General features: G+C 40.8%; 1 protein-coding gene across 15 annotated transcripts in view; it reads right to left on the reverse strand.

Annotated features, from left to right (window-relative positions):
• The window catches only part of PPFIBP1 (PPFIA binding protein 1), a 151,363-nt gene extending 142,607 nt beyond the window's left edge, over positions 1 to 8,756 (reverse strand). For 14 of the 15 annotated variants that reach the window (XM_033222569.1, XM_033222576.1, XM_033222584.1 and 11 more), the window contains exon 1: positions 5,719 to 5,971. The gene's annotated coding sequence lies outside the window, so the exon portion shown is untranslated. Of the gene's footprint in view, positions 1 to 5,718; positions 5,972 to 8,609 lie in introns of those variants that run through there. The other variant, XM_033222570.1, reaches the window with a different exon arrangement.
• Between the last annotated feature and the right edge of the window lie 17,496 nt (positions 8,757 to 26,252).

Raw genomic sequence — 26,252 nt, forward strand, 5'->3', positions numbered from 1 at the left:
GGACTACTGTCACTGAACCACCTCCCAGCTGCAAGGGATTCTGGGAAATCTAGCACTTAACTGGACATAGTGGTGAATTAAACAAAATGGATTCAGTTATAGAGAAGGAAGGGGGATAGATATCTGTTGGGCATCCAGCTGTGTCTTTCTCACAAGGTAATATGAAGTGCAAATCATCCCAGAGAATCAAATTCCCTTAGTAGACAAAAACAATAAAAGAAACTTAATTCTGTGTTTAGCAGCTTTCTCAGTTATGCAAAGTCACACACTGATGGAGGTGGAGGATGGAAGGATCTGAAGGTTTGACAAAACCGTCCAGGCAGCTGATCCAGAGGAAAAACACTGAGACTCAGGTGACTTCACACAAATGGCCCTGGCCAGATCACAGGTTCAACCAGAGTGTCTCCGGTGAGTCGTCACTGTTTCCCTTCCTCCCTCTCACTTCCCAGAGTTAATTTCGAGAATCCACAGGTTCATTTGACTCTTCCATCATTCACAAGAAAAAGTAGAGCGTGTTCAAATTCCAATGCAAACAAAAGAAAACTCTCTACTGTGTCGTTATAAGCAGCAGCATCTTTAGAAAAAGATAATGGCTGCAAAGGCATTCTTTATGCAATAGCAGCTGCTCTGTCAAGTCACTAGATGAAAAAAGTAGACCATAGAGTTTCAACCTTGTTTTCACTTTTTTCTAAATAAAGTAAATACAATAAACTTTCCTCATGAAAAACTTATGCAATTCTGTGGTAGTGAGAAAATATTTGTGTAGAATACTATAGATGAAGAGAAGGGTGACAAAGTGCCAGCAAAAGGACATCAGTGAGCTTGATCCTAGGCACAAAGATACAAGAAAACACAGGTACATTTAGTGATATGGTACAATATTACTGCATACCATAAAAGAGTCCACACCGTTCCCAATGGGCCTATCTAGTTCCTCCCCAAAACTACCTTGCTGGCCTAAAGAATCTGGCCACTTCTTAAGAATTCAGCTTTTAGTGCTAAAAGGAAAAATTAAAATTTGGCAACTTATTATTTGTTTATTTATTTTTGACAGAATCTCGCTCTGTTGCCCTGGCTGGAGTGCAGTGGCAAAATCTCAGCTCACTGCAACCTCTGCCTCCCAGCTTCAAGCAATTCTCCTGCCTCAGCTTCCTGAGTAGCTGGGACCACAGGCATGCGCCACCACACCCGGCCAATTTTTGTATTTTTAGTAGAGATGGGGTTTTGCCATGTTGGCCCGGCTGGTCTCGAACTCCTGACCCCAAGTGATCCACCCGCCTCAGCCTCCCAAAGTGCTGGGATTACAGGCATGAGCCATTGTGTCCGGCCTGACCACTTCTTTAGGAATAGACTTGCCACTGAAAAAAGCCTTAGTCCCTCTTTCACCAGGTGAAATTTGAGTTTCACCTCTTAACAAAGACACGCACACTAAGAATGAGCACACTTACTCTTCTGAACTTGTCTTTTTATGTCAAATGCATAATTTCCCTAAATTAAAGGAGAGGTGAAAATATCCAGGCCTACCGTGGAGTCCAGAGGGTGTCCATAAAATCTAGGGCCAGCCCCAAACATGATGGTGGTACTTGATCTTCTTCCTATATGATCCATATTTAAGACAAGACCCTTGGCCAGAATGACTGATACTCAATGCAATTTGAGTTTATACAATTCCTTTGGGCACGGACATTGTTAGGTGCACCCCTGTACAGAAAACCACTATACGATCTTTCTATTCTGAACTCATTACACTTGCCAACAAAAACAAGGATGTGGGGGGTGGGGGGGCAGTCAAAATGTGAGTCCCATCAAGTTCCCAAGGAGACGCATAACCAAAGAGCATTCACAAACTGTGACAACACGTCCACCTGGACCACTCAGAGTCCAAACCCACCTTTCAGAAACAGACACTCTTTAGTGTTTTTAGACTGGTACATATTTACCTCAGGTTCTCTCCCTTCCTCCCCTAAACTGCCTAAAAAGTAACTTAAAACTCCTGGAAGAATCCATTTTTTTTTTTTATCTCAAATCCAGTTGTCTGGTATGTTAGTTTTTTGTTTTTTGTTTTTTTTTTGGAAGTGGAAAAACAATGCTCACCACTTGGCTTTGGAAACATTATCATTGAACACCAATGAGCATCAGTAATTATTATATCTAAAACGAAGAGTGTAAAAGAAAAGATTCTATGTATTTTGTAGGGTGGAATAATTCAGTTTAGTTTTAAATTTATGAGCTCCATTTAACACAGCATCAATTTTTGTGAGTGACATATATGACAAAAGCTGTAGGGTTTTTTGTTGTTGTTGTTGTTGTTTTTCTAGGAAGAAGGTTCTAATGTGTGCACTGCAATGAATTTGAAAAATAACTGACATAACACACCAGTGATGCACTGAATTACAAGAGCCCAGAACAGTTTTTGGACAGTTGGATAACTGATTTAATTGTGAAGTTATCCACCTTTAGTTGAACAGAAAATGCTGGCCAGAAGACATTTTGTTCTCTTTATTCACAAAGAATACCCTGCATAACCGGGCATGGTGGCTCACGCCTGTAATCCCAGCACTTTGGGAGGCTGAGGCAGGCGGATCACCTGAGGTCAGGAGTTCGAGACCACCTGGCTAACATGGTGAAACCCTGTATCTATTAAAAATACAAAAATTAGCCAGGCGTTGTGGCATACACCTGTAATCCTAGCTACTTGGGACCCTGAGGCATAAGAATCACTTGAAAACGGGAGATGGAGGTTGCAGCAAACCAAGATCTGTGACAGTAACCGTAACAGCTTTGACTCTCATATTTAAATCCATCTGTTTGACCATGGTTAAAAATAACAAAATAATCATGATAGTTATGATTATGGCTCCCTGAAAGATTTCACAACTGGCTGCTCAACTGTGATTTTTTTTTCTTAATTTTAGTGCTAATATGACTCTCTAAGGAAATCTCTGAAAATAAAAATGTCATTATACAAAACTTCTTGCCTATGTTTTCGCCTTGAAGCAACGTTTCTTTAATAAAGAATCAAGACACAGACCCAAACATGAATGAATGTGCATTCATTAATTCATTCCTTCATTCATTGTTTTGAAAAGGTAATTCAAACTAGGCCAGAGACATGTAATAACATCTCTGAAAAGATAGGCTGGGCACGCATGGCTCACTCCTGTAATCCTAGCACTTTGGGAGGTCGAGGTGGGTTGATTGCTTGAACCCAGGAGTCCAAGATCAGCCTGAGCAACATGGCGAAAACCCGCCTCTACTAAAAATACAAAAATTAACTGGGCATGTTGGTGCATGACTGTAATCCCAGCGGAAGCTGAGGTGGGAGGATCATTTGAACCTGGGAGGCAGAGGCTACAGTGAGCTGAGATTGCGCCACTGCACTCCATCCAAGGTGACAGAGCGAGACCCTGTCTCAAAAAAGAAAAGAAGAAAAAAGGCAAAGTGCTGAATAAGGTCTTCTTTCAGTTAAAAGTTTGAAATTAAGCTGGTTTGGGATATAAATAAAAAGTTAATTTTAACGTAACAAATTATCAACATAATCTAAATTAACTTATACAAATATTGTATGAATATGAAAGGTTTTAAAAGAAGTCAGCTAGTCAGTAACTGAGGGGAAAATTGCCTTGTTCTGATTTATCTCGTGGTGGAACAGGGAGTAACAAAAAGACTATATAAACAGTTAATTAACTGTCCCTCAGTGAACTTGTTCCCAAAAAATGTCAATGATGCCATTGAAATTAGGCACCATTGATCTGGAACTTCAATGTGTCCCTGGATTTCAAATCAACATTTATTCATTAAGGCCTGATGACCTTAATTTTTATTTTATTTTATTTATTTTATTTTTTTGAGATGGAGTTTCACTCTTGTTGCCCAAGCTGGAGTGCAATAATGAGATCTCAGCTCACTGCAACCTCCGCCTCCCAAGTTCAAGCAATTCTCCTGCCTCAGCCTCCCTCTCCTGCCTCAGCCTCCCACTCCACAGCTCTATCCTACTGAAAAAGTACACTGGAAATATGGTATGTTTTATGTACTCCCCATAAAACATAAATAGAAAAGACTTGTTCACCATTATTGCAGAGCCATTTGCAATTTCTGTCTTAAGCCAAAATACAAACCAAAATTAAAATTAAAATGTTCTTGTCTTTCCAATAAAGCAAATTTTCCTTCCTCAAAAAGCCTGCTATTTATCCACCCTATTTAATTTTTGCAGGAACTAAGAACAATACAAACCCAGGTATGTCATAAACAACGGCACAACCAAACACTTCTTTCTAGTTCTGAAACCTAATGATCATCTGGCTAGAAAGATAGAGAACCCCATCGATAGTCCTCTATCCCATTTCCTGACTTGGGTTTACTAGACGTACTGTTGGGGCTTCTTTCTTTCTCCATCTCCTGGAAATGCTTTTTCCTTCAGGGGCCTGGGATACGGATTTTGACTCACAATGAAGTCCACTCCCATTTCCTCCAGACCTGGCAACAGTAGGATCCTCACTGCTAAGGAGGAACTTCGGTGAAAGAAAGGGGAAACTTGACTCAGGAGTCTCAGCGCTGACTTTTTTTTTTTTTTTTTCCTTCCTTAAAGCACTGATGAGAGGGTCCTGAATCAGTGTATGGAGTCAATTTCCCCGCCCCTTCGAGAAAGTCAATCACACCCAGTTAGTGACCAGGGCACACAAAATCTCCACACAGGAAAAAGGCAGCGTTTAAAACAGGAAATAAACAAAAATCAGAATTCTGTTCTTTCACTTCTTAAAGTATCTTTTCACTTCTTAAAGTATCTTTTTCCTCCCGACAGGCAATTGCTTTCTCAAAATACCAAACTTGGACTTTGAAATCAAGTTCTCTTTCTATTGCTCTCCGCAGTTCTCACTGAAAGAAAGGATTTGTTTTGGTCCCACATGTTGAAAAATTCACGACCCTATAATTAAGAGTTCATATGCCACGCCTTCCACCGCATTTCCCTGTTAAAACTCCCTTCTCTAAAAGAGATCCCCGAAAACACAACTACCAGCCCACCTTTAAAGCAGCCACAGGAAACAGATCTGAAGATTCTTAGCAGCCATCCTAACCCCTCCAAATACAAAGTTGGCAGCTGAAGGGATTTCTCGGTTAAAATGAGCGAATACTAGTTGCAGTTTTAGAAGTGTGCCCCCAAGAGACGAGTTTTCCCACAAGCTCATAATTAATAAACACCCCAAGTGAATTTCTCACATCCTGACGGGACTACACAAAAGGATGTTTTATATTGATATATAAGAATAACATTGATATTCTTTTAATATATAACAGGCCACAAGGAGACAAAAAAATACAAAACTTTTTTTCTTTTCAATGAGCATAATTTTTAAGTCGATGATTCATAATTTTTTGCGGCATTTTTAAATCCCCCAATATAGAGAGACACACACCCCTCTGGTTGGGGTTCTCAGGTATTACTGGGAACCTAGGGTGTGGGGATCTAAGGATACAGACAAGACCTAAACGTCCAATCCTGGAGTATTCTTCACGTACAAGCTCGGTCGGAGCCCCAGGAGTTAAGCCCTACCCTCCACCCCTATCACCCCCGAAAAGTGCCCGTTCCCATTGGGAAACAGGAGTGAGTTGCACAAGGAAATCGACCCGGGGAAGAGGAGGAGCAGCTGCAACAGCCAGCTGCAGCCACACAACGGTGCCACTTCCCTCCGGTCTCGTAGTGGAGCAAAACGCCCTTACCTGGGGGGTGGAGAGCCGCCGGCACTAGTTCCAAAAGTTCTCGTCCACCGCCTCTTGGAGTTCAAAGCCCCAGCACTCCGGCCCGTCCGCCGGCTCGCAGCACACGAGTCCTTCCCCGTTCCTTCCCCACCCTGCCTGCACTACACCATGTCAGGAATCCGGGCAGGCACCGAGCTGGGAGCTGACATCACTCCCAGTTCAGGTACCTCCCCCTCCCACTGCCGCCCTTCTCTCCTCCCTCCCTGCAGGAATCAGCCAAAGAGAGTCAGCAGTGGGGCGGGGCCGGAGGCGCCTGTGCGCCCGCTGATTGGAACCGGGAAACGTCACTCAGAGGAGTCCACTAATTTTATACATTCCTCGCTGAGCCAGACTAGGGCTGGAAGTGGGTGGATGGAAGAAAATGCTGCCCTTCCTGCTATCTCTAAGGAACGGAGATAATGCGATGGGGAAGAACCTGGCGGGTCGAGTTTTAGACTTTTCTTGTTGTAGTTACTGAGATTCCAGATCAGAAACGAAACTAACCCACGCGAACCCCCTTTTTAAGGAGAAACAATTGCCTCAGTGTCACGGGCACACGGGCATGTACGAGCCCGGCGGCGCGTGGTGTAGAAAATGGCTAGCTTTAAGCCATGCAAATAAAGGAAAACGTCAGCTCACCCTTCTGCCCTTTTATCCTGGGACTGCTGGGTGTTCCCTTAGACGGGGAATGTAGGGCTTCAAAAGCACTTCAGAAAGATTTGGAAGAGACTCCTGAAAACGGTGACCGAGCTTTGAATTGCTAAGTGGTGTTATCAGCCTTGTGGCTGCTTTTGCTTTTAGCGATGAAAATCACACCACACAAGCTTCTCGGGCAAGTAAAATTGAATCTCTGAAGCAAGAAAAATTTATTTACTCGTTTAAAGACCTTAAGGCTGCTGTTTTAATGCACACACTGAAAAGGGTGGAGGAAGGAGGGACCTAACAATTGAGTTCCACAAACCACATGAGAATAATTACTGTTGAATGGAACCAATTGTAGTGGCTGAGCTATCAATTAAGAATTAACTAACGCTTATCCTTGACAGATATCATGCGGTATAATCCCCTTGGCTGACAGAAGAGAAAGATTCTCAGAAGATGGTTCTTTCAAGGCAGATGCTACTTAGAGGCAGAACTGAATGGTGAAAAGCAGCTTTATTTGTGTGAGATATAGGTAGCATATAACCCACCATCTTCTAGAAATACAGTGAATTAATAAGTTTCTTTTTTTCTCTTTTTTTTTAAAAAAAAAAAAAACAGCTCACTCTGTCACCCAGGCTGGAGTGTGCAGTGAGTGGCACAATCTGGCTCACAGCAACCTCCTCCTCCCGGGTTCAAGTGATTCTACTGCCTCATCCTCCGAGTAGCTGGGACTACAGGCGCCCACCACCACACCTGGCTAATGTTTGTGTTTTTAGTAGAAAGGGGTTTCTGCCATGTTGGCCTGGCTGGTCTCGAAATCCTGACCTCGAGTGGTCCGCCCGCCTCTGCCTCACAAACCGCTGGGATTACAGGCGTGAGCCACCGCACCAGGCTTCATTGTTTTTTGATTGATGACATGCCATACATTTCACCGATCTGCCAAAAATTTTAGAGGAATGCACAGAATCCAGCATTGCGTCTTGTTTAATCTTCCCAATCATCCTGTAAATTGAGTGTTATTAGCCCTGTTTTAACATAAGGAATCAAAGGCTCAGCAAAGTTATGTAAGTAAATTTCTCCAGATCACCCAGAACTTGGATTGAAACCAAGGTCTATTTGACTCCAAAGCCATTGTTTTTCTTTCCATATCTCAAGTATTGAGTGTCCATAATTTATACTTTTTCAAACAATAGAATGCTACAAGAAATCCACAGGCTTGGGCCACTGCGCTCACAGACCTACTTTGTATCATTACTCTCTTGTTGCTTGTCAGACCTGCACTATCCCAAACTCCTGACTTGAATTTCTGACTCCAGTTTCCCCCAATTCTAATTCTTTCTCTGTACCACTACCAGATGAGTTTTCTAAAATGTTTGGTTTTGTCATCAACCTCTTCCCCTCTAAATCAGGTCCCCCTTTCCAGGCAATTATTTTCTAGCCATTTAAAACTCTCCCTTATCTGGCTTCTACTTCCCTTTCCCAGCTTATCTCCCACTTCGCTCCCAGGAAACCCTCTCTGTAGTCAAAACAGGTCTACTCACAGATCCCTGCTTCGTTCTCACCTTTCGGCCTAACCGGAATCCCCACTCATCTGTGTGTTAAGTCCCACCCTTCTCTCAAAGCCTAATTAAAGTCCTTGTCCTGTGCCAAGACTTAGCTGTGTGTTACAGCGGACAGAAAAAAGGACTCAAGGTTCTTGGCCTGGCTCTGCCACTTATCTATTGGGTAACTTTGGGCAAGTCACTAAAACATTCATCCCTAATCTCAGTTACCTCCTCTTTAAAATAGGGCTGACAATACCTATGTTAAAGGTTGTTATAAGGATTGAGATTGTACAGATGTGTAGACATGTGGTTATACATGTCCAGTTAAATGCCTTTCCTGCCTTCCCAAACTCTGAAGAGCAAGCATATTGCTTATAGGACTTCTTTATATTCCTTGTACCCAATTCAAGGAAAAGGCTCAATAAAAATACAGGGCATGAGAAAATGGATCATTGTATCATTTCTATTCTCTTCCATTCTTTAAATGCACTGTATCCCCAAATAATATCTCAGACAAAAACTTTAACTGTTTCTTCTTGTTCTTTTTTTCCTCTCTCTCTCTATCTTTTTATGCTTTGGCCAGAGCCCTTCCGTTCTCTCACACCCCTGCCTACCGTTTGTTCAACACCCTTAACTCCCTCAGATCACTTCTGGACCAACTACTTCACCTCTCTCTTAGCTACTCACCCTTCCCTGTCCCACAGTCAGGGACACAACTTGTCCATCAGTGTCTGTTGCCTGTCTTGCTCCCAGACGCCTTCAAACAGAGGCTGGGTGGCTACCAGTCATTCCTACAGCCCTAGTCAGGACAGCCGCATCCAGGCTCACATTTTTCCAAAACTACAGCCAGCCGCAGGAGATGGGGGAGGGAATGTCCCACCCCCACAGAGATGGCAGGATAGAAAAACAGGAAGTCGCCTCCCATCCTCTCTGCAGCTGGAGTGATAACAGCTGCCATCCAGAATCCAGAAAACAAAAGACTCAAAGGGAAGGCTGAAAACAGGCCAGGTTTGGAGCAGTAATGTTCAAGCTAGAGGTTAGAGAGTGGGTGAGGAAGGAACCAATGGTTGAGATTTCAGCCTCCTTCCCCCTCCCTTTAACCAGAGTTACAGCTCTTTTATCTGCTCTACATTTAGGCTTCACCATGGTACTTCATTTTTTGAAGACAGTGTAACCCTTAAATAAACATACTGAAATCACTGGCCTCTGGGTATCTTGGGGAAACTCCAAAAAAATCAGGATAGTGCAGCAGAAGCAACACAGGTTGCCTGATGAGAAGGTAGCCAGAACTTACTCACTATCCCGGCTCCTGGCTGGCTTAGTGCAAATGATCATTTATGATTCCTATGGTTTCAATGCTAATTTACTCTGTAGGTCTAGATATTTTCTGCGTAGTTATTCCTATGACCAGCCTTACCTTTGGTAACTTTTTGCCAAAGAGTACCACTATTGGGGGGTAGGAAGCAAGAGACACTGCAGAGCAGGAGAAAACCTACTCAATTAGAACTTGAAATGGATCCTAAAAGTCATTTGATGCAACCACTATTAAAATGCAAGAAACCCTTCATCAGCATTCCTTACAGGTAGCTTCCAGCCCCTGCTTGAACTCATCTGGCAACCAGTAACACACAAAGAAGCAAGCAGCCCACCATTAAAGATCTTTCTCATCTCCATCTGGATCCTGCTTTACTGACTTTCTCCCCAAAGACATCTGTCTTGTGTCTCATGTAATCCTCACAAACATCCTGTAAGTGTTACTAGCATCATTTTGACATGAGGAATCAAAGACTCTCCAGGGTTGTACAAGTAAATTGCTCCAGATCGCCCAGAACTGGGATTCAAACCAAGGTCTAGGGGCCGGGCGCGATGGCTCATGCCTGTAATCCCAGCACTTTGGGAGGCCGAGGCGGGCGGATCACGAGGTCAGGAGAAACAACACAGTGAAACTCCATCTCTACTAAAAATACAAAAATTAGCTGGGCATGGTGGTGGGCACCTGTAATTCCAGCTACTCGGGAGGCTGAGCCAGGAGAATGGCTTGAACCCGGGAGGTGGAGGTTGCAGTGAGCCAAGATCGCGCCACTGCACTCCAGCCAGGTGACAGAGCAAGACTGTCTCAAAAAAAAGAAAAGAAAAAGAAACCAAGGTCTATTTGACTCCAAACCTATTTTGTCTTTCTATTTCTAAAGCATTGATTGTCCACAGTTTACACTGTCACTTCTGCCCTTTGCAGTAACAGAACAAGCTGACTCTTTCTGTTACTCCGTCCTCAAATCTGAGCAGGCATGAGGACACCTCCCCTACTTTGGATACGGATGCCGGAAGAGGCTCACCCTACTCATCAAGTCCACGTCATTTGCCTGTCTGGGCTTTATAGGCTTCCAGGTGCAGCTCTCTAAAGCACAACTCTGATCACTCCTGACTCTAAAAACTTAAATGACTCTCCCTTTGCCAAGGAACAAAACTCATCAAACTTTCTTGACTGGTGTCCAAAAGCCTTCACATCCTTGCCCCCAACTTACCTTTCTGAACTTATTTTCCACTCTTCTTCATATCCCCACAGTGCATGAACTGCATGACTTTGCACCCGTATTCCCTAATAATATGTCCTCACTGTGATTTTTGCCCGTTTCTACAAAAATCTACCTTACAGTGTTGTTGCAAGAATCTGACAAGATGTCATATGCAAGATGACAGAGCACCTTGCCTGACACATCACAGGTCATAAGCAAACTATTTTCCTCTTTCCTACGACATAAAACAATCGTACTATTATTTTTATAGGTGCCTTATGTTCCTTTCTGGCTGCAAGTTTCTTACAGCCCTCAAGAACAGAATGCTAATTTATTTCATGTTTACATCCTTTATAGGATCTAGAACCATGTTTTGTCCATAGATACTGATTAAAGATTCACCAAATGAATGAATGAATGAATGAATGCTGTCTTTTGCTCATAACCTGTTATGGTCTAGGTCTTCAGAAGTTCAGGAATAACTTGACCAGACTGATCACAAAGGATCGGCGTGCCTCCAGTTGTTGTTATCCCAGTTACACTGACAAACAAAGAGTGGGTTAAACACATGGTATAAATCATGAACCCAAATCCAAATGAAACAAACTTAGCTTTAGAATTCCTTCTAAAGGAAATTACTGCTTATTCTGTCTGATCCTAAGCATGGCATTGGTGATAATCCAGACATTATTTTAATATCCTTTCATTGAATACTAAGCCACTACCTAACTCTCACCGTTGACATCATTTCTGAATCCCCCTCCTCCCCATTCTCTTCTTGCTCACAGAGACAGGTTAGAAATAGGCACAATATCTTGCTCCAAGTGGGGAGTCTTATTTTAATCACTTCTTCCTTGCAACCCAATTGTGCTGGTTATTCTCTGGTTACCAACCAGATACAGCTAAACATCTAGTTACATTCAACTTACTCATTTTATTAGCCTATTTATAAGTTGAAAAAAAATTTAATTAAAAATAAGGATAATTGGTTTTCATGGTCTTTGATTAATGTTCAACGAATGACTAAATTAAACAAATTAAATTCCCTTAAACAATTAACCTCATTACAAACTTCGTTAATTGAATCTCCTAAAAAGTATGTCTGGTTTCTGTATTCTGAGAGAGGTCAACAAGATAGGGAGCCAGCCTTTTCAATACACAGGAACAATTTCTGTTTTTCACTGAATGCAGGTGATCTGCATAGTGTCTGCCCCAAGCGGCCCAAGCCTTTCTACAGCGGTCAAACCTTTGGGTGGGAGAGCACCGCCATCCTTCCTACCAACATGCACTGTGGATAAGCCTCTTCAAAGTCTTAGGAACATGCCCAGTAACAACAGAGTATTACTCAAAACCAGTAAGTCCCCCCCTTGATTTCCACCTGCCACAATATTAAATAGGGCTCAGTTTTCAAATAATATATCATGGCCCACTACTGATCAAAATTTACCCAACTTGACATTTCCTGGACCAGTGCCATATATATAATTCCCAGGCTTCAGACTGATCCATTAATTTCTACTTCACTCACCTGTCACCTAGACAATCATTAATTTATTGTCTCTTTAGTCTTTCCTAATATTTAACTAGAATTCTTTTACTTAACTAGAACTTACATTTTAAAATGGCGGGTTAACTTTAACCCAGACATTTCTGTCAAAGAAGACTAAGAGGAATAAATTTTAGCTAAAAACAGATGTAAGATGATGATGGAAAAATTGGCTTAAACAAATGCTTTCATTGAAGAAATTTTCCTGGCACGTTGAAACAAATTGCTGATAAATCTTCAGGATACAGCATCTATCTCCCAAGTCCCATAAAAATTAGATTCTCTGCTACTTTCCCTTGCTCTTCCAGATTCTATCTTCAAAAATTCCTTTCCACTAAAGGATGCTGACTGTACAGCATCTGAATTGCCAGATAATTAGTACTGTGGTTTGTTAAACTAGCCAGGGTGTTAAGGAACCAATGAGAAAGTATCCTAACTATCACTTTAGTATGTCTGTCTTTTTTTGTTTTTTTTTCTTGAGACAGTCTCACACTGTCGCCTGGGCTAGAGTGCAATGAAGTGATCTCAGCTCACTGCAAACTCCGCCTCCTGGGTTCAAGCAATTCTCCTGCCTCAGACTTCTGAGTAGCTGGGGTTACAGGCACCTGCCATCATGCCCAGCTAATTTTTTGTATTTTTAGTAGAGATGGGTGTCACCATGTTGGTCAGGCTGGTCTCGAACTCCAGACCTCGTGATTTGCCCGCCTCTGCCTCCCAAAGCGCTGAGATTACAGGCGTGAGCCACCGTGCCCAGCCAGTATGTCCATCTTTTAAAGGCTTTAAACCTCTTAATCTTACTTCACTTTAATTTCCATTTGACCCTATATGGTTTGAATTCTGAATTATACATAATGTAATAGCCATATTAGTGCCTTTTACATTCATTTCTGAAAAAAAGATCATCACCCATTTCTGAATAAAACAAAGTGTAAGAAATAGCACCTCCTCTTTGATAAAATTAAGTGTGTGCTCTGAATTATAAGACCCAGCATCATTTGACAATTTCAAGCTTCAGTTTTTTCATCTGTGATTGGGATGGCGTTAATGCAAACAAACTAAAAAAGGATGTTCCATGAAACCCTGATGCTGCTAACTCCACAATTTCCTTCTGAGAGTCTGAAATGGCTCTCTACACCCAGGATTCCCCAGCGACCTTCCTACGACCCTTCAATAGCACTGACTGAAGCACGGATTCCCACCTGAATGAAGATAGCCAGCTATAAACTTGTCAATGGCCTGGGGCAAACAGGCACAGGAACTGTTCAGCAGAGGTCTATACTGAACACCCACTAACTGGGCTGTGTATATCTTCCCTCAAGACATTTAATATGACACATCAGATATGTCTAGAAAAACCAGACCATAGAGTAGAGCAGAAGCAAGGAGGCACATGAAATAAAGGTCATATACAGAATGAATAAAGGTCATGCACAGAGTAGTAAGTAAAAGCATGAGGTCTAGAAGATGAAATCAGAAGAAAGGAGACAGGAGCTGAAGTAAAACATAAAGCAGAAAAGGGTAGTAGGTGCTGAGAGTCACACCTAGAAAAAGTAGTAGTCAGGAGCCATGAGGCAGTGGATGCCACAGGGGTGGTAGACACTACTGAAGGAATCAAAAATAGAACAGCAATAATTAAAATGGTAATGATGATAGCGAACATATGCCGATTTTTGTGTGCCAGGTACTACAGGTTGAGCATTTCTAATCTGAAAATCCGAAATTAAAAATGCACCAAAATCTGAAATTTTGAGTGCCAACATGATGGTCAAAGGAAATGTCCATTGGAGCAATTTGGATTTCAGATTTTTAGATTAGGGATGCTGGCAAGTTACTTACAAGAACCTGTAAGTAAAATCCAAATATTCCAAAATCTGAAGAAAAAAAAAAAATTGAAATCCTAAACACTTCTGGTCCCAAGCTGTTCAGATAAGGGAGACTCAACCTGTATTTTAAATGCCTTTAAATATATTACCTTCAACCCTGTTTCTACTTTACAGATGAGAAAACCAAGCCACAGAGAGCTTAAGTAACTTGCCCAAGGTCACATAACTAGGAAGTAGCATAATACAACCGAGTTTGGCAGTAGGGTCTGTGCTGAGAGAAGCTCAGCTGTAAGAATGATAGACTAGTAGATTCACTCTGGAATCCTGGACTGTGCTCCAGTTCTCATGAGGCTGGACGGTTCAGTGGTTTTCCTGCATTTCCTTCCTTCCTCAGGTAGTCTCACACTAAATTTCTATTACCTGAGGTAATCTGAATACTTTTAATGCCTTACTACTTGAAAGCGCTTAACGAACACTGTGACTTTAAACGAGACAATAAATGTGAGAGCATTTTACCTTCCCTGAAAAAAATAGAGCAAAGTGAAGTGTTTTTATTCTGAAATGAGGTGAAAGTTCTAATATGTAATCTGGTGAGCAAGATTAAGTTTGTCTCTAAATCACGTAACATTGTGACATTACTTTAGGTCAACCTCAGTCTGTCTTGGTGGTATATTTTTGCCACACATTGCGGGAATTTTAGAATATATTAGTTTACAACATATAATTATCTTTGCATATTAATTAAATATCATTATATTAATTACATGGCTCTGTCCTACTTCATTCCTTCCCTAAGCAACTAGCGTGAAGAAGCTATGATTACAGGGGCAATGAACAAAGGGCCAAAAGAAAAGAAACTTGAATATTGTTTTATCTTTCAACAGCCTCTCGTATCAGCAGCCAGATCACTTAGGGTCTTGAAGGAGTTTAGATTTATTAATTTTAACTATAATGAGAATAGAGTCAGGGCATAGCATATCTCATGTTACTAAACAAAAATGGAAACAAAAACAAACAAAAAAACCCAGGCATGTTGGCTCATGCCTGTAATCCCAGCACTTTGGGAGGCCAAGGCGGGCGGATCACAAGGTCAAGAGTTTGAGACCAGCCTGACCGGCCTGACCAACATGGTGAAACACATCTCTACTAAAAATACAAAAATTAGCCAAGCATGATGGCACACGCCTGTAATCCCAGCTACTCAGGGGACTGAGGCAGGAGAATCGCTCGAACCCAGGAGGCAGAGGTTGCAGCGAACCTAGATCATGCCATTGCACTCCAGCCTGGGCAATAGAGTGAGACTCCGTCTCAAAACAAACAGACAAACAAAAAAACTTCCCTCAATCAACCCTATTTTACTTTTATTGAGTTACATTTATGAGAGTACCCAGTAGTATAAGGAAAGATGCTGCTTCTTACAGGACTGGTTTGTAAAGCTCTGAGCTTTCTTATCAAAAGGGCAATCAATGGATATCGTGACTTAGTGATTCCATCTGTTACCCACACAACAGTTAGATTTGGTCACTGGGCAGGTGTTAACCCAGTGGCCACAACCAAGGAGGATTTAATAAGGGGATTTTAAAAATTAATGTAACACATAAGGAAAACAGGACTAGTTCTCAAAGCATTATCTCTCTGAGCTGGGGGCTGAGCCAGGTTTTATAACCATAGGGTAATGAGGTGTGATCGAATTGGATCTTGCAATGAGGTAATGTCGGGAGGCATGATCTGACTGCATCCTGCCATGGGGACACCAGAACTCGATTTGATTGGATCCTGGATCTGGCCATGAAGTGTCCATTTCTTAATTCAGTCTCCAATCCTCCTTCAGAGCATTTAAGTTCCCCCTATTGTTGTGCATTTGGTTCATCTGGGCACACTCTGGTTACATGACCTGACGTCTGTTGAGACAGAAAAACAGCTCGTTACATGAAAGTTGAACTCGATTGTTCTGGGGTGGCTACACATCATCATGTTAACAAGGAAAAGAGTTGGACCCTGGATTCAACCCCCTTTTGGGAGAGGTTGAATTGCAAAGAAGAACCACTAAGATTTCTTTTGTTCACTATGCTATGAAATCCACCAAAATACCAGCAGAAGATTCAGTTAGAACTTTGTTTTATACTAAAAATTATTGCCATATCATATTATTGTTTGAGAAAGCTTTCGTGTTGGGTATTTTATTCCAATCCATTCAACCTCCTGGCTTCTAAATTATTTTAGAAGATAATAAATATGTCAAATAAAATAAATGCCTCCCTTCAAAATGTCACTCCAAATCCTCTAACTTTCTTTACCTTCTAATGTGGATTCATCTTATAAGGATCAGCTTTATTTACTCTGTCCTATTTTAGACATCAGTGTTGTGTTCAGTTGATTTCTAAAGCTTTATTTATTTATAGAATAAAAGAGTCATATGTGTGGAAATAATAACACTTTTGTCAGAAAGTCAGGCGACAACACGGAGGCTCTGGAGTCCAAATGCCACTTGCAGTGGAGCATACTTCCTGGGTAGCAGGCAAGAGAGAAGGAGGAGAAGAAAGAAGTCACTTGCCCTGGAGCAGAGACCCTCAGACTATAAGCAAGTAAATCATCAAACAATCTGCATTATTCACCCCAGCAGAATCTCTCAGCTTTAAAATATCCATGCTCTCTCCTCCCCAAGCCCACTCTCTCTTCCCACTGACGAATGGCTCATTGACCATAAATGGAGAAAAAGAAAACAAACTATTCTTTCTTATAATCCTGAAACTCAATCCAGGCGTGACAATTAATGTCAAATTTTGAACACCTTTCTGGGTTGCCCTTTTGTGTACTCTGAGAGCTTAGTCCTAGAATCTGATTTAATCTTCTGAACAGCCCTAAAAGTAAGTGCAATTTACTATCCCCACTTTCCAGATGACAAAACTAAGGCCTAGAACCAGAATCGGCTCCATGGGTGGGTGACATGTGCAGTTGCACGGGGTTGCTTAGGGCAGTCCCCACACTTGGTTTAATGCTTGACTGTTGTTGTCTTGAAATTCTTAGTAACTTTTTAGTAAGGGACCCCACATTTTCACTTACGCTGGACCCTGAAAATTATGTCACTTATCCTGCCTAGAAGAGTTAAGTAACTTTCCTGGGGTCCCTGGATTAGTTTGCTTGGGTTGCCATAACAAAGTCCCACAGGTCAGGTGCCATAAACAACAGAAATATATATTCTCACAGCTCTGAAAGCCAGCAGTCCAAGATCAGTGTCATCGCAGGTGGCACCTTCTTCTGAAGCCTCTCTTCTTGTCTAGTGGATGGCTACCTTCTCTCTGTCACTTCACATGGTCTTTGGGATGAAGGCCCACCCTCATGATTTCATTTTAAATAAATTACCGGTTTAGTTGTCATTTCATAATTCTATTTGTAATAAAAATGGAAAACTAACAAAAATAAAGAATTAAAAACTTACTCAAGTCAATGTAGCTAGTATGTCATAGGACTGGTTTGTCTACCTTGAAAGTTAATGCAATTTCACTACATCAGAAATTTCTTTAGAAAAATATGAGAAACGTACATTTTCAAACTTAATAACTTTAATGAAACTGTATAAGAATGTCTCCAACAGTAGCAGAAAAAGACAGAGTATTTTATCTTTTAGTGGACAACTATCTAGGCAAGTCTAACACACTTTAAGTCTAAAGACTGAAATATATGTGATACATATATATCTTAAATTATATATGTCTTTATCTTCATTCATTATTTCCCCTAAATCATTGTATGGCTTTTTGGCGACATTATGAATTAGGTTATTCACGTGCTTAGCCAACTTTCTCACAGTGTTTTCGTTTATGTAGCATTTGGATGGATGTATTATCATCATACTTTCTTCCTATTGTCTCATGATAACTCAGGCTACGTTGTGGATTTTACGCTGGCATGAAATTCAGATATTATAAATCCGAGCTATTCACTCAGTAACCTTAATGTGGAGGCAAAGATGCTAACTGATCACTTGTGTAATGATCTACTGCATTCATTCTCCGTGATCCACTTGTTTCACTCCTAAAACCAAAATCTTTTTTTTTTAAAGGAATCATTTGACACTAGCCAATGTTGAATTTCAGCTTTGCAGTTTTCTGTGACTTGAGATGGTATAAAATACACAATGAAGGGTTAGTAACAATAAATCAAACATCTTAAAAATAAAAAATAAAAAATAAAAAATTAAATTAATTACCTCTTTAAAGACCCTATCTCCAAATACATTCACATACAGGGGTTAGGGCTTCCACATATGAATTTGGCAGTGACACAATTCTGCTCATAACCCACAGCCACTAAGGGGAAGAACCAGTAAGCTTTTTTCCCTTCACTGTGCTCTATTTGTCTTCATGGAATACCAGTGTGCGTACGTAAGAGCAGCTCTTCTTATCACTGATTGGAGAAGCAGAGACACAGAATGGTCACTACTTGCTATTGTGAACAAAATGGCAATACAGGGAATATGTTACTGACAGTCCCGGGACTAAATCTCAGCTCTCTTGGTGCTAAATCTACTGCTAGGCCAGTGTTGCTTTTCACAACCTACACACACAGACACGGATGCCAGAAAAAACTGTAACTGTGTCTCTCTACAATTATAGGTTCTTGGGCTGTCTGCCTTTGGTAGATTTCAAAATAGCACAGTTGATTCTGTTTCAAGCCAGGAAAAAAACATCATTACTCTTCTACTCACAAGCATACAAAGACACCTCTGTGGAATGAATCCAGCATACTGTAGCCTAGCCTCTTTATCTCATTCTTGGCTGACTTCAAGTATGACCAGTGAGCAGTGAGAAGAAAGTCTGCTGAGATAACCAAGGATTAAGGTAACTCATTTAAGTGATAAAACAGGAAACTCACTTCCAGTTTGGACCTGGATTGCATTTTAATGTGAACAGATCTGGAGTCTGGACTGAAGACTTGGAGTCTTACAATTATATTAAGTGACAAGGAAGGGAGGGAAGGAATTTCTTTCGAAGAGTTCTTGGGTGAGAGCTAAGCAGGGAGAAGCATTTGTTATGTTGTGGCTCTTGAGTGCTGTGGAGCTGTGGAACTGTGGAGCGCGATGGGTGGCAGATCAGGTAGAGCGTATTCTGGTCCTAGTCCTGGCTCTGACACTAACATTGGGCAACTGACTTTACCTCTCCAAACCTTAGTCTCTTTTCTGCAACATGATGTTTTCAAGTCCTATTTTATCTCTCAAGTTCAGTGCGACCAGTGTGGTGTAGTAAGTGTTCTTTGTACAAACAGGAGAGTATGACATACAATTTTTCATTTAAATTCAGTTCCCAATTATTGTAATGTGATGTTTTATAATATATTACTTTCAAATAACTTTCCCTTATTATTAAAACATTGTACATCAGTAGGGAAGCCCGACAATACCTTGACCAGGTGATCAAAATTAACATCACCAATGAGGGGCAGATGGACTTTGTATACCTCCGGAGATGACATCCTGAAAAGAATACACCAATTGGGTAACATTCTGGCAAAAAATGCGTAATCTAAATCTAATCCTGAATAAGCATCAAACAAACCCAAACTGATAAACATTCTGTAAAATAATTGACCTACTCTTAGAACATGTCAGGGGCATGAAAGACAAAGAAAGGTTGAGAAAGTCATCCAGATAAAAGGACATTACAAAGACTTGACAAGATTCCTAATACAAGATCCTAAACTAGATCCTACATGGAAAAGAATTTCTATAAAGACAGTATTGGGACAATTGACAAAATTAGAATGTAGGTGGTAGATTGAAGTAATGTATCAATGTTAAATTCCCTAAATTTTATAACCATACCATTGATCTGTAAGATAATATTTTTTGTTCTTAGGATATATACTTTCCAGTATTATAAAGAAAAGAGAATGGCAACATAGCAAGACCCTGTATCCACAAAAAAAGAAAAGAAAAGAAAATTAGCACAGTGTGGTGACCTGTAGTCCTAGCTACTTAGGAGGCTGAAACAAGAGGACTGCTTGAGCCCAGGAGGTAGAAGCTGCAGTAAGCCATGATTGCACCACCGCACTCCAGCCTGAGTGACAGAGTGAGACTCTGTCTTTAAAAAAAGAGAAAGAGAGAGAGAGAGAATGACATACGCAGACTTTCAAATGACTCCGGACAAACTATAGAGACAGGGAAATTAATGACACACATGTGGTAAATGTCAAGTATCGGTGAATCTACGTAGTGTATATCGTAATTTCTCATTCTATTCTTGCAAATTTTCTGTTAATTGTAAGAATGCTTTTTAATAAAAAGGCTTTTAAAAAGTTAACCCTGGCATGATGGCTCATACTTGTAATTCCAGCACTTTGGGAGGCCAATGCAGGTGGACCACTGAAGCCCAGGAGTTCGAGACCAGTCTGGGCAACATAGTGAGACCTCATCTCTAAAACAAATTTTAACAATGTGCCAAGCACAGTGACATGTGCCTGAGGGCCCAGCTACACAGGAGGCTAAGGTGGGAGGGATCGCTTGAGCCTGGGAGGCTGAGTTGTGAGGGATCACTTGAGCCTGGGAAATCAAGGCTGCGGTGAGACATGATCATGCCACTGCACTCCAGCCTGGGCAACAGAGTAAGACCCTGTCTCAAAATAAATAAATAAAGTTAAAACATGTTCACTGCATACATTTTTCTGAAGAAGAAAAGTCACTTATAATCCTACAATCCAGAGGTGACTGTTCACTTTTTGTGTGTACTCTATTTCTCTGGAAGAATGAGATCTTTGGTGACAACTGAGCAGCATGAGCGTTTGTTGTGCTTCAGCTCACAGGTGCAATGGAGGGGGAAAGAGGCAGATCAGTCCCAGTTATTCATTCATTGGGGCCTGTAATCTAGTCTGATCAGTGGTTCCCAAGAGGAAGTCCCAGCCGGGAGATTCTGGGAAAGATTTTCTCTCATTCTTTCCGTCTGTTGCATGTTGTGTTGCATAAAGATGTTTGAAGCCATGGCAGCCACCTTGGGACTGTGATGGGAGAGCCAAGAGAATGGAAAAAATGGTGACTCAGAGCAGTGACACCATTGAGCTGCTCAACTAACCAACCCTGGAACCACCCTCGCTGTGGATATTTTGCCACATGAGATAATAAGTCTCCTTATTCTTTAAGCCAATATAATTTAGGTATCCTGTTACAGATAAAAGCATCTCAACTGTTAAACCTCTACTTTTATAGAAGTTACTGCAACCACTTGTTTTGCTTGTTTATCAACACATGCAGCAAAAGCCCTTCCAAAGGAAAAAAAGTCATGAGACAAAATCTGATTTTTGAGCATATGGCAGTCGCACCAGCCAGAAGCTATTGGGACAGGCAGTATGAGCTGCTACCCAGAAGGTGGGAAAGAAGCCAACATCACTCTCTGGTATGGAGAGGCCTTCAGTACTAGAAAAAGTAACTGGACTTTAGTCTTGCTCTGCCTTCCAGAGAGGATTCAATTTGGGGATAAAATGGAGAAACCAGAAAACATTGTAGCTCCTGAAGTAGCTCACATCCAAGCTGGGTGGGGAGTGGGGCCATTGGCCATTCCTTGCCTATGTCAATGACCTTTGCATGTATATTGCTTCTGGGAACAGTGGTCAGTGGCAGAGATGATGCCAGAAATGGCCAGGGTTGCAGGTGGTTTCCAAAACCTGTAGCACAAGTGAAAGCTGCACTTGATATTGAATAAATGTTAGTTCATTGATTCATTAATAATTTTTGTTTGCTTGCTTGTTTTAGAGACAGGATCTCACTCCACCACTGAGGCTGGAGTGCAGTGGCACAATCATAGCTCACTGCAGCCTCAAACTCCTGCGCTTAAATGAGCCTCTCACCTCAGCCTTCTGAGTAGCTAGGACTACATGTGCCTGCCTTCATTCTCAGCAGATCATTCATAAATATTTTGTGAACATTTACTATCTTTTAAGTAGTGTGCTATATGCTAAATATGCAGGGTTCCTGCTTTCACAGAACATACAATCCAATTTGGGGAGGCTGCATGTCACTTGAAAAGGACAGAGATATTGCAGCCAGATAAATCTAGATTCAAATCCTGACACTACCTTTTATAGTGGGACTCTAAACAAGTCACTATCCTCTGTGCCTCAATTACCTCATGTATAAACATGGGAATAATGATAACACCTGGCTTATAAAATAATTGTCAGGATTAAATCATAAAATGTCCTTAAAGTGCTTAACACAGTGCATGGAATATACTAATATTTTTAAAGCAACATGACTGTTGTCAATTATTACATATTATTGTTATGGGTATATCCGGCCCATTTCCTCCCTCCTGGTTACCTACCCCTTTAAACCTTGACTCCTTCATCCTGGGTACAACTTATTCCTTTTCCTCTTTAGCCTTTTAGCATTCAGACATGTTTTCTGATATTTTGTAAACAATGTGATGTCTATATAGTCCTAGTTTAGTCTATGCTTTTGTGGAGCTTACATTTTCATGGAAAGAGACAGATAAACAATAATCCTAATAAGTAAATTATACATTATGGTAAAAGTCATGACAAAGGATAGAACAGGGCAGATTTGGGAGAGATGGCGTGGGGATGGGAGGAATGCAATTTTAAACATGAAGGTTATACGGGCCTTATTAAGAAGACATTTAAAAATTCACCATTTTAAAGTGTACAGTTCTGTGGCTTTTAGTGTAGTCACAATGTTGTACAACCATCAACAGCATCAAATTTCAGAACATGTTCATTATTCCAAAAAGAAACTCCAAACCAATTTGTAGTCACTCCTCCCGACCTCTGACAGCCGTTAATCTGCCTTGTCTCTATGGATTTGCATATTCTAGACATTTATATAAATGGAATCACTCAATATGTCGACCTTTGTGTCTGGTTTCTTTCACTTTACATAATGTTTTCCAAGGTCACCCACGTTGTAGCATGTATCAATACTTTGTTCTTTTTTGTGGTTGAATAATAACTCTATTGTATCAGTTCACCATATTTTGTTTATCTATTCATCAGTTGACGGATATTTGAATTGTTTGTACTTTTTGACTATTATGAATGCTGCTCTATGAACATTCACATACAAGTTTTTATGTGGATATATATTTTCAATTCTTTTGGATATACACCTAGGCGTGGAATTGCTGAAGGTATATGGTAACTCTATATTTAATTTTTTGAGTAAGTGTTTTCCAAAGTGGCTCTATTATTTACATTCCCACCAGTAATATAATAGGATTCTAATTTCTACACATCCTCACCAACACTTACTATTATTTGTCTTTTTTATTAGAGCCAAGAAGATAACCTTTGAGCCAAGCTTTGAAGGCACTGTGGGAGTAAGCCATGGAGAAGAGACTTCCAGGCAGAGGGGCTGGCCCGGGCAAAGCCCTGGAGACCAGAGTGTGCCTGATGTGTTCCAGGAACAGCAAGATGAACAGTGGAACTTGAGAAGTGTGATTGAGAGGACAAATAGAATAGGATGAGGTTACAGAGCTAACAGAAGGCAGTGGCCAAATACAGGTAGTTGAAAGGACTTTGGCATTTCCTTTGACAGAAGTGGAAAACCACTGAAGGGGTTTGGAGCAGAAAGGTCACGTGATTTGACCTGCATTATAAAACAGTGTCACTCTGACTGCTGAATTATATGTGGGCAAGGGTGGAATCAGGAGAACGAAGAGAAAGTTGGTTGGTTTTTGCAACAATGGTGACATGCAAAGGCAGTTGGTATGAGGGAGGTGGTGAGAAGCAGTTGAATTCTGCATGTGTTTTAAGCAACAAGATTTCCTGACAGACTGAGAGTGGAATATGAAAAAGGAAGGAGTCAAGCAAGACTTCATGGTTTGTGGTTCACTTATTTTTACTTTAAGATATATCAGAAAGTGTATTCAAATTCATTTCTTCACTATTAGGTCAAACCCAAAGTTCTTAATTAAGGCAATCTCACATGTTTAAAAATATTATTCATGGTAATAATAATAATAATAATACTCAAAACCTGTTAAACATCAGGTTCTTTAATCCAGCAATCTCATGAGGCAGGTATTATTTTTCTCAATTTATATAGGTGTAAACAAAATCGTGAGGAATAACTGGCAGCTCCCCTAATTTTTGTCCCTGCTTCCAACATAGGATCAACTAGAGTAAGTCAAATATGCACCCCGTAATCAACCACCTGGGATGTCCCAATCAGGACGTATCCAACCTTCCCTTTTTTCCACTCTAATGCTTTACCACTCCTCTGCCTACCTTTGAGTCTCTGCCAAAATGCAACTGATGGATTCCTTTGCTATTGCAAGCTCTGAATAAACAGCCTCTGCTTCTTCTCATTTGACTAATCTTTATTTCCACAAGTGTCTCAGGTAATGTTCTCTGGGGAAAGGACTCTGAGACAAAGACTTGCATATAGGTTTACTGGGGGACACTCACAGGGTGGACACCTGTGGAGGGGATGGTAGAAGCACAATTGGGCAGATGGAGATGAAATGTGATACAATTGCACTAGAGGCCTCAGCTGACCCCACCAGGAGCTCTGTGGCTAGGATGGCCCTCTAAAAAGGTACCCTGGGTTAGGCATTGGATGCAGACCACCCTTAGGGAAGGAGAGGAACCTTAGGTGAGACAACTGTCTTTGACTAAGGCCAAGTCCAAGGTAGGGTCTTAGCTATGAACTCTCAGCAGATGGAGAATGGTTGCTTGGATCCCCTTCCAGGGAGAGAGGTTAGCTGATCCCATCCAAACACAGTTGACAGTGGATCATGTCTTGAACCCAACTTTAAATCCAAGTTAAAAGCTCCTTTCACTACAGCATAGCTGTCTTCACCTAAAAACATGAAAAATGGAGATTTTGTGAAACTCGTGTTCTTTCCTCTTAGTCCAAAACCAAAACCATATTTATGCAGTGATTCAGACATTTTTAGCAAACGGTTTAGAGTACAGCAGTTGGCTCAATTGAATATGGCATTAAAATATCTGAAATAAAACCTGACCTGACCAACCAAAAGCAGTTAGCTGAATTACCACATATAGACATTCATACCCTCTTAATATTTCAGTACTTTACGAAATGTTTCCCTCTCTCAATAGAGTACTGTGACTTCCAGCTTTCCAGCTTGAGATGCTGATGAATTGAAAACAAATTTATGTGAAAATATTACCATTCCCACTTCAAAGATATTCATCCCCCAGAGAAAAGTATTCCATCTTAGTCAAAATCATAATTGAATATGTCTTGGAAGTTAGTAAAATATTTATTCTTTAAAACAATCTAGTTCTCTAACTTACTTTGTCATTAGTGTTATGTGACTATCACAAGATTTTAAGCTTTATTAAACTCACTACTTCTTTTTGGGATTTACAGGTAAATCAGCCAGTACTGTTTCTAGTTATGGGAACTTACCTGATGATTATAAAAACCATACACCAAGTTCTGTCTATAAATTTGTCTGAATAGTCCTTGTATCTGTAAACAAGATAACTGTGACTTTTTAAGATCTGTCAGCATAGTCCCTATCACGAGACCTTTTGAATATATTAGTCATTGCTCCCAGAGCTTTTGGCTTTTTGCCTTTCTGTGTGTCCGGAACTTCCTTCATGCTCACCCTTTTACCCTGCTCCCAAAGAACCTTGATTAACCTTGTATGGGATCTCAGCTAATCTGTAATCCCAGGTATCTTTTGCCCATAGAGCATGGTGTTCTTAAACTTTGAGTCATAAGAGTTGTTAGGGGAATCTATTAAAATACAGGGTATCAGAGATTCATTCCAGATTTAAAGAATCAGAACTTCTGGAGGTGATGTTGAGACAAATGTATAATTAAATGCCTCTTTTTAGAATTCTGTTAAATATCACAGTTTGAGAACCACTTGAAAACAAATTGCATATTTCTGGCAACCAATATGCCTAGTTTTCTGGCTACAGAGTATCAAGATAAAAGTGATGATTGGAGTCCATTCTTTTCAGCAGCTGTGTACATAATGGCAACCCACAGAAGTAGAAACAACAGGCTGGATTAAGCCAACAGTGATCCATCTCTATGGCAAGACCTATTAAAAATGGTAACAATATAAATGCAAATAACAGGGCTGATCTAAGAAAAATATCTGTAGGAGAAATTGGCATGGCCCAGTGATTGCTGGAACATAAAAATAAGATAGTAAAGGGGTTGAAAATTATTTCAAGGGTGTGGGAAGATGGGGGCATTGGAAAAATGGCTGTGATTGAAATTACTGAACAGATAAATACTGAATATAGCACTGAGGCGAGGTGATAGGGAGGCTGCAAAGATAAGAACCACATAGTTTAATTTACTTCAACGGGTATTTATCAAGTCCATACAAACTATGTGCACTGCATTTTCCTACAGTGTATCAAGGCATTGGTTACCCAATTTGAATTTTTATTTTTAAAAATAAAGATCCTGGGCTGGGCATGGTGGCTCACACCTGTAATCCCAGCACTTTGG

Source organism: Trachypithecus francoisi, unplaced genomic scaffold, assembly GCF_009764315.1.
Source record: "Trachypithecus francoisi isolate TF-2019V2 unplaced genomic scaffold, Tfra_2.0 Lachesis_group11, whole genome shotgun sequence".
Classification (NCBI taxonomy): Eukaryota; Metazoa; Chordata; class Mammalia; order Primates; family Cercopithecidae; genus Trachypithecus; species Trachypithecus francoisi.